The sequence below is a fragment of the Furipterus horrens genome, unplaced genomic scaffold (assembly GCF_987537825.1).
Source record: "Furipterus horrens unplaced genomic scaffold, mFurHor1.1.pri manual_scaffold_9, whole genome shotgun sequence".
Lineage (NCBI taxonomy): Eukaryota > Metazoa > Chordata > Mammalia > Chiroptera > Furipteridae > Furipterus > Furipterus horrens.
The window spans coordinates 55,901,540-55,908,169 of record NW_028327179.1 but is presented as its reverse complement, the minus strand read 5'-3'; the positions used below and the strand labels follow the sequence as shown (position 1 = coordinate 55,908,169).

The window sequence follows — 6,630 nt, the reverse complement described above, 5'->3', positions numbered from 1 at the left end:
TTCCCCCTGTTAGTTTTTAATATCTTATTTCTATAGGATTAGTTTACAAACTAAAATAACATAAGATACAAAAGCTACACAATTTTGGAAGAATGGCAGGCTCCTGCCTGAGGGCTCATCCCCTCTAGAACATCCAAAGAAGAATAACTCTGCCACCCTCTGCCAGGCCAACCCAATCTTATGCTGTTCCCGGAGTTTCTTCTTCTACCCAAAATCCATCCAAAATATCATGCTTAGGGAAATTCAGGGAGCTGCAGCACAATCATCCAGACATTCTTGAGGAAGAGAGCCTAAGAGCCAGTCTTGCCCTCTGTTTATTTTAAATATTCTGGCCCCTAAATCCATGCACTGTGGAGACATTCAGTTTCTCATCCAATTCTTTCCTGGTCTGTTTAGCATTTCCTCAGGCAACCTCCTTCCATGGTCCCTCCTTACTCCGCCCCAATGATCTGATCAGATCTCTTTGTAGCATTATCATTATCATTATCATTATCATTATCATTATGCATGGTCCTTCCTTATTTTTACTAAAGCCTTTGTTTTAAAGTCTGTTTTGTCATAAATAACTAATGCTACCCTAGCTTTTTATTTATTTATTTTTTTTACTTTTTCATCATTTATTTAGCCCTGTCATAGCACCCCATTTTTGAAGGTGGGCATAGATTTGCCTAGTGAGAGAAACTGGGTTTGATGAAAACACCTTTCCAACAGAACTGGGAAGGACTCAGGCAAATTTAAGTACTCCTTAACTCCAGGCAAGCAGCATGTGAGGCACACACAGTTGCTGAGCCACTGCTGCTCAGGTTGAGTAAAAAATGATGTGCATGCATGCTCAAGGAAAAGAGGTAGGAGGATTGCCACCAAACAGTTACTCTAGCTTTTTGTTTTTGTTTTCATTTGCATGAAATATCTTTTTCCATTCCTTTACTTTTAGTCTGTATATATCTTTCGTTCTGAGGTGGGTCTCTTGTAGACAGCATATATATGAGTCTTGCTTCCTTATCCATTCAGCTACCCTGACTGGAGCATTTAATCTATTTACATTAAAGAGATTATTGGTAGGTACATATTTATTGCCATTTTATTTTTTTACTCTGTTCCTCTGGGGGTTTTGTTTGTTTGGTTATTCTTGTTTGTTTTTCTTGTTGTACTACTTTTTAAAGCTGGCCCTTTAACATTTCTTGTAATACTGATTTGGTGGTAACAAACTCCTTTACCTTTTCTAGGAAGTTCTGTATTTCTCCTCCAAATTTAAATAATAACCTTGCTTGATTACGTGGTCTTGGCTGTAGGTCCTTGCTTTTCAGCACTTTGAATATTTCATTCCAACCCTTTCTGGCCTGAAATGTGTCTGCTGAAAAATTAGCCAGAAGTCTTATGGGAACTCCCTTGTAGGTAATTAACTGCTTTTCTCTTGCTGTTTTTAAGATTCTTTCTTTGTCTTTAAGCTTTTTCATTTTAATTATGATGTGTCTTATTGTGTGCCTCTTTGGATTCATCTTGTTTGGGACTCTCTGTGCTTCCTCATCAGGTTAGAAAATTTTTTGTTATTATTTCTTTAAATAGGTTCTCCATCCCCTGCTCTCTCTCTTCTCTGTTTGGGATCCGTATAATGCAGATGTTTTTATGCTTCATGTTGTCCCAACATTCCCTTAAACTATCCTCATTCTTTTTAATTCTTTTCTTTTTCTTTTTGATGCTCTGATTGGCTATTTTTTCTACCTTGTCTTCCAAATTATTGTTTGATCCTCTGATCCAACCAACCCACTTTTTATTCCTTCCATTGTAGTCTTGATATCAGTTATGGTGTTCTTCATTTCTAACCAGTTATTTTTCATAGTTTCTATGTCCTTTTTAATGTTATTGCAGTTCTAAGTTCCTTGAGCATCCTTATAATCATTACTTTGAACTCTATACCTGATAGATTATTTGCCTCCATTTCTTTTAGGTCTTTGTTATGGATATTTCTCCTGTTCTTTAATTTGGGACTTGTTTCTTGGTCTTCCCATTTTGGATGTCTCTTCATATTTGTTCTTCATATTAGATAGACCTGCTATGATTTCCAGTTTTCATGGTGTGGCCTCATGTAGCAGGTGTTTCCTGGGACCCAGTGGTACAGTCTCCTTATCTCCTGAGTTGGGCGCTCTAAAAATATCATTTGTGTGGGTTACATGGGCCATCTTGTTTTAATTGAGTCTTGATTGCTGTTGGCCCATTTTTGTATGGAATTGGCCTCAGGCTGGCTGACTGTGAGACTCAACACCAACCATGGTATGGAAGCTGCTGTGCAGGTGCTGACAAAATAACAAAAGGAAGAAAGAAAGAAAGAAAGAAAGAAAGAAAGAAAGAAAGAAAGAAAGAGAAACAGAAAAGGAAGACAAAGAAAAGATAAAAGAAAGAGAAAGAAAGAAAGAAAGAAAGAAAGAAAGAAAGAAAGAAAGAAAGAAAGAAAGAAAGAAAGAAAGAAAGAAAGAAAGAAAGAAAGAAAGAAAGAAAGAAAGTTGAATTTGCTTCAGCAGAGTTTAGTGCCTGCTGCAATCTTTCTTTAGATATGTTATTTGTGAAGTTTATTGGATCCTGCACTGTTGGTTGAAGCTGGCCATTTGTGTTGATTCTTGGTTTCTTGGGAGGGACCCTGCTGCTGACCAATGTCATACACTTTCTGTGCCTTGTTTTTGGCAATGTGTTTAAAGCTATAAGTAATCCACAGTTTGTTGATGCTCATGGGAAGGACCAAGATACATGCCAAGGCCAGCCTTTAACAGCTCTGGGCCCAGGGGCAGGTCAGTAAAAATCCCAGGGCACTTTGGGATCCTCTTTTTCCTGCCTTTGCCTACCAGCTTCCTGTTAGACTCTTTCACTGAAAAAGACTCTGGTGGAATTGAAAAAATGGGTTTAGTGGATCTTCCTTTCATGAGGGGGAGTGGGGAGTTGTTGACTTCAGGGAACATGGTATGTGAGGTTTTCACCCCAGGGCCACATGATTGAGTCTGTTCCAGAATTTTTTCTCACCTCAGTAGGGTGGAGCTCTTTGTAGTCAAACCAATGGGGCCTATGGAGCCCAGAGATTGTGTCTGCTGGAAGCAGGGAGGTTGGTTCTATTGTATCTCTGATACGAAGGAAGCACCAGTAAGGTTCCTAGGAAAGCAGGGAGAATGGCTCTACCCTAAAGCCAGTCAGTGATACCCCCCTGAGACTGTCCAGATTTTTACACCCCAGCCTATTTTGCTAATTTCTCAGTAGGGCTTAACGCTCCCCAGGGTAGAAAAAGTGGGATTCCAAAGGTGGGGTCATTGCTTTCCCCCAGACTGATGCCACTCTAAGGGGAGTGTCCTGCCTAATAAAGTTGGTTACTGTGTTTTGAAGAAAGACCCATTATAGGGATCCTGGTGGCTGTGCCCCCAGCCTTCTCCCCAAAGCCTCAAACCCCAGACTCTCCTCAGGCAACTATAATCCATACTGCCCTCCCTCTGCCAGAGCCCAAAGTGAGTGGCCGTGAACAAAATGTGTGCATTGGGCCTTTAAAAGAGTGCCTGTGTCTCCAGCAGATTCCATCTCTCCTTGGTAAACAGAAACTCTCCTGCTTTTCATAGCCAGATGTTATGTGGGTGCCTCTTCCTGCTGTGGTGCTCTGGGATGGGAAACCAGGTTTTGAGTTTAGGCTTCTCAGGGGGACCCTCCACACCACTGAGGTATCCCTCTGGAATCTCAGCCAACAATTCTAGGATCGGGGCCAGCACTTTTTGCATCTCCACCCTTCCTATCAGTTTCAACATGGCTTCCACTGAAATTCTTGGTTATAAGAATTCTCTTAAGTTAGTCCTTCATTGATTATTCATGATAATTGTTCTTTATTTTTTTATTTCTTTTTAAATTTAATCTTTATTGTGTGTGGTTTTTTTGTTTTTTTTTTACATTACCTTTTAGTCCCCTTATGCACCTCTCCCCCTGGCAATCACCACACTGTTGTCCATGTCCATGAGTCCTTTTTCCTTTTTTGCTCAATCTGAAGGAACCCAAAACACTAATTTGAAAGAACATAAGCACCCCCATGTTCATTTCAGCATTATTTACAATCACCAAGATATGGAAGCAACCCAAATACCCATCAGTAGATGAATGGATAAAACAACTATGGGACATTTACATAATAGAATACTACTTGGTCATTAAAAACATGATGGTTGCTCTTTCATTTAGTTGTATGAGGGACTTCTGGTCAAGATGGCATTTTAGTCCGGCAGGGTGGGCGAGGTCACGGAGAGCGGACTTTGGTGGGGTAATGACCACGCTCTGGGCCTTCACGTGTGACGATCTGTTCTGCTTCAACAACATTACCTTGCCCATTGGCCAGAGTATTTCATTGTTGCGGAGGCACCTGGTGGAGAGTTAATGGGTTATATTATGGGTAAAGCAGAAGGCTCAGTTGCTAGGGAAGAATGGCAAGCGCATGTCACAGCTCTTTCTGTTGCCCAGAATTTCGACGCGTTGGTTTGGCTGCTAAACTTATGGAGTTATTAGAGGAGATTTCAGAAAGAAAAGGTGGATTTTTTTGTGGACCTCTTTGTAAGAGTATCTAACCAAATTGCAGTCAACATGTACAAACAGTTGGGCTACAGTGTCTACAGGACGGTCATAGAGTACTATTCAGCCAGCAATGGGGACCCTGATGAGGATGCCTATGATATGAGGAAAGCACTTTCCAGGGATACTGAGAAGAAATCCATCATACCATTACCTTATCCTGTGAGGCCTGAAGACATTGAATAACCCCAGGCAGTGGTTCTTAGGCCGATGCTCCAGATATTTTATGGACAATATTATTTCATTGGATCATCTTAGAGCTCTGTTAGAGAAAAGTATTCATTTAGGTCTTCAAGAATGTAAGAAAATATTTTAAATCTCATTGTTTCCAGTTAGCAATATCATACCCACTGAAGCTGTCCACTGATAAAATTCAATCAGAAAGGCAGCTAGGTCAGAAGGAAACATTTTACTATCATGGTTCATAGTATTCCCTATATGCTAGGGGAAAAAGAAAAAAACTTGCTCCAATCTTCTTCTAAATTCAATGCCCGAGAACCACTGTTACATATATATATATATATATTTTAATTTTGTATTGAACTACTGACTGAAGCTTTAAAAGCATATATGAAATGCTAAATCTAAGATGTATAATAAAATGCTCCGTTGATGCTGTAAATGTTTCCTGGATGTTTGTGAAACTAAATTAGGATTGAGAAAGCATCATCTAGGATATATTGTTTTTCAATTAAATTTTTTGTTTATATATAAAACATTTTAAAAATGCATAATTGAAACAATCCCTGTCTGGCATACTTAAGCTTCCTTTTTAATGCAAAATAAATTCTTCCCAGTTACTTGTTTTCAAAAAAAAAAAAAAAAAAGATGGCAGTTTAGGCAGACATGGCTCACTTCTTCACACAACCACATAAAAATTACAACTAAAATATAAAACAACCATCACTCAGAACTGTCAGGAATTGAGTTGAATGGAAGTCTGACCACTACAGAATTAAAGAAACGCTATCCATGCAGACTGGTAGGAGTGGCACAGATGTGGAATGGGCTGGTCCCTCACCCACATGTGGTGGATAAAAATTTAGAAGGAATATCTCAGGAATTAGGGGTTCCAGCCCCACACCAGACCCCCCAGCCCAGGAGTTCCAGTGCCAGAAAGATAAGTCCCCACAACTTTTGGCTGCAAAAACCAGTGGGGATTAAGTCAGTGGAAGAAACTTCTGGAGCCCCCAGAAGTTCATCTTAAGGAGCCCACACATGAACTCACCTATTCAGACTCGCTCCCTCTGAGCTCCAGCACCAGGGTAGCAGCTTGAAAGGCACCAGTGGCATGAAGGGAGAAAATGAAGTGTCTGGCATCAGGGCTAGCAGAGGCCATTGTTTCTTTTCTAAACCCTCCCCCCACAGAACTGGCAAGCTGATGCCATATCTGAGAGTCCATCAACCTCACTAAGACTGTTTGACCCTCCTTGGAGATCCCCAGAGACTCTGCCCCACTGAACTTACAGATCCACCCAAGCTGCTTTTCCATATGAATGGCTGATCTTGGCTCATGCTTCACAACTACCCAAATCCTCTCAAATGAGCTATATCTGACCTCAGTGAGCCCCATGCCTAGCACTAGAAGCAGCCAGCCTAGATTTACAGCTTGGCTTTGACTGCGAATCTCCATGCCCAGCACAAGTAGTAGCCATATCAGATTGCTGTATAGCTTAGGCAGGTTGGCCCTTGGGCAAAACACAGGTGGGGGCTGACCTTGGCACCCAGTGGACAACTACAGACCATGCTGGAGCACCACGAACATGACCCTGTATAGCTGATCTTCCATGGAGGGTAGGGTTTGGTAGTAAGTGGCCACAGTCAGTTCTTGCTACTTACTGACTTGGGTAAATCCCTTCCATTGATTTGCCAACAGCAATCAAGGCTCAACTATAAGAGGAGCGTGTACTCAGCCCACATGGAGGGTGCACCTCAAGTACCAAGCTTGGGTGATAGCAAAGGCTACATTAGGCCGCACTACGAACACACAGAGTCAACACAGCTCTACCAAATACACAGAAACAAACACAGGCTGCTAAAACAAAG

The 6,630-nt window shown here is 41.1% G+C and overlaps 1 pseudogene; it reads left to right on the top strand.

Annotated features, from left to right (window-relative positions):
• The first annotated feature begins 4,255 nt into the window (after positions 1 to 4,255).
• On the top strand, positions 4,256 to 5,104 carry LOC150001796 (N-alpha-acetyltransferase 20 pseudogene; annotated as a pseudogene).
• Positions 5,105 to 6,630: the final 1,526 nt, after the last annotated feature.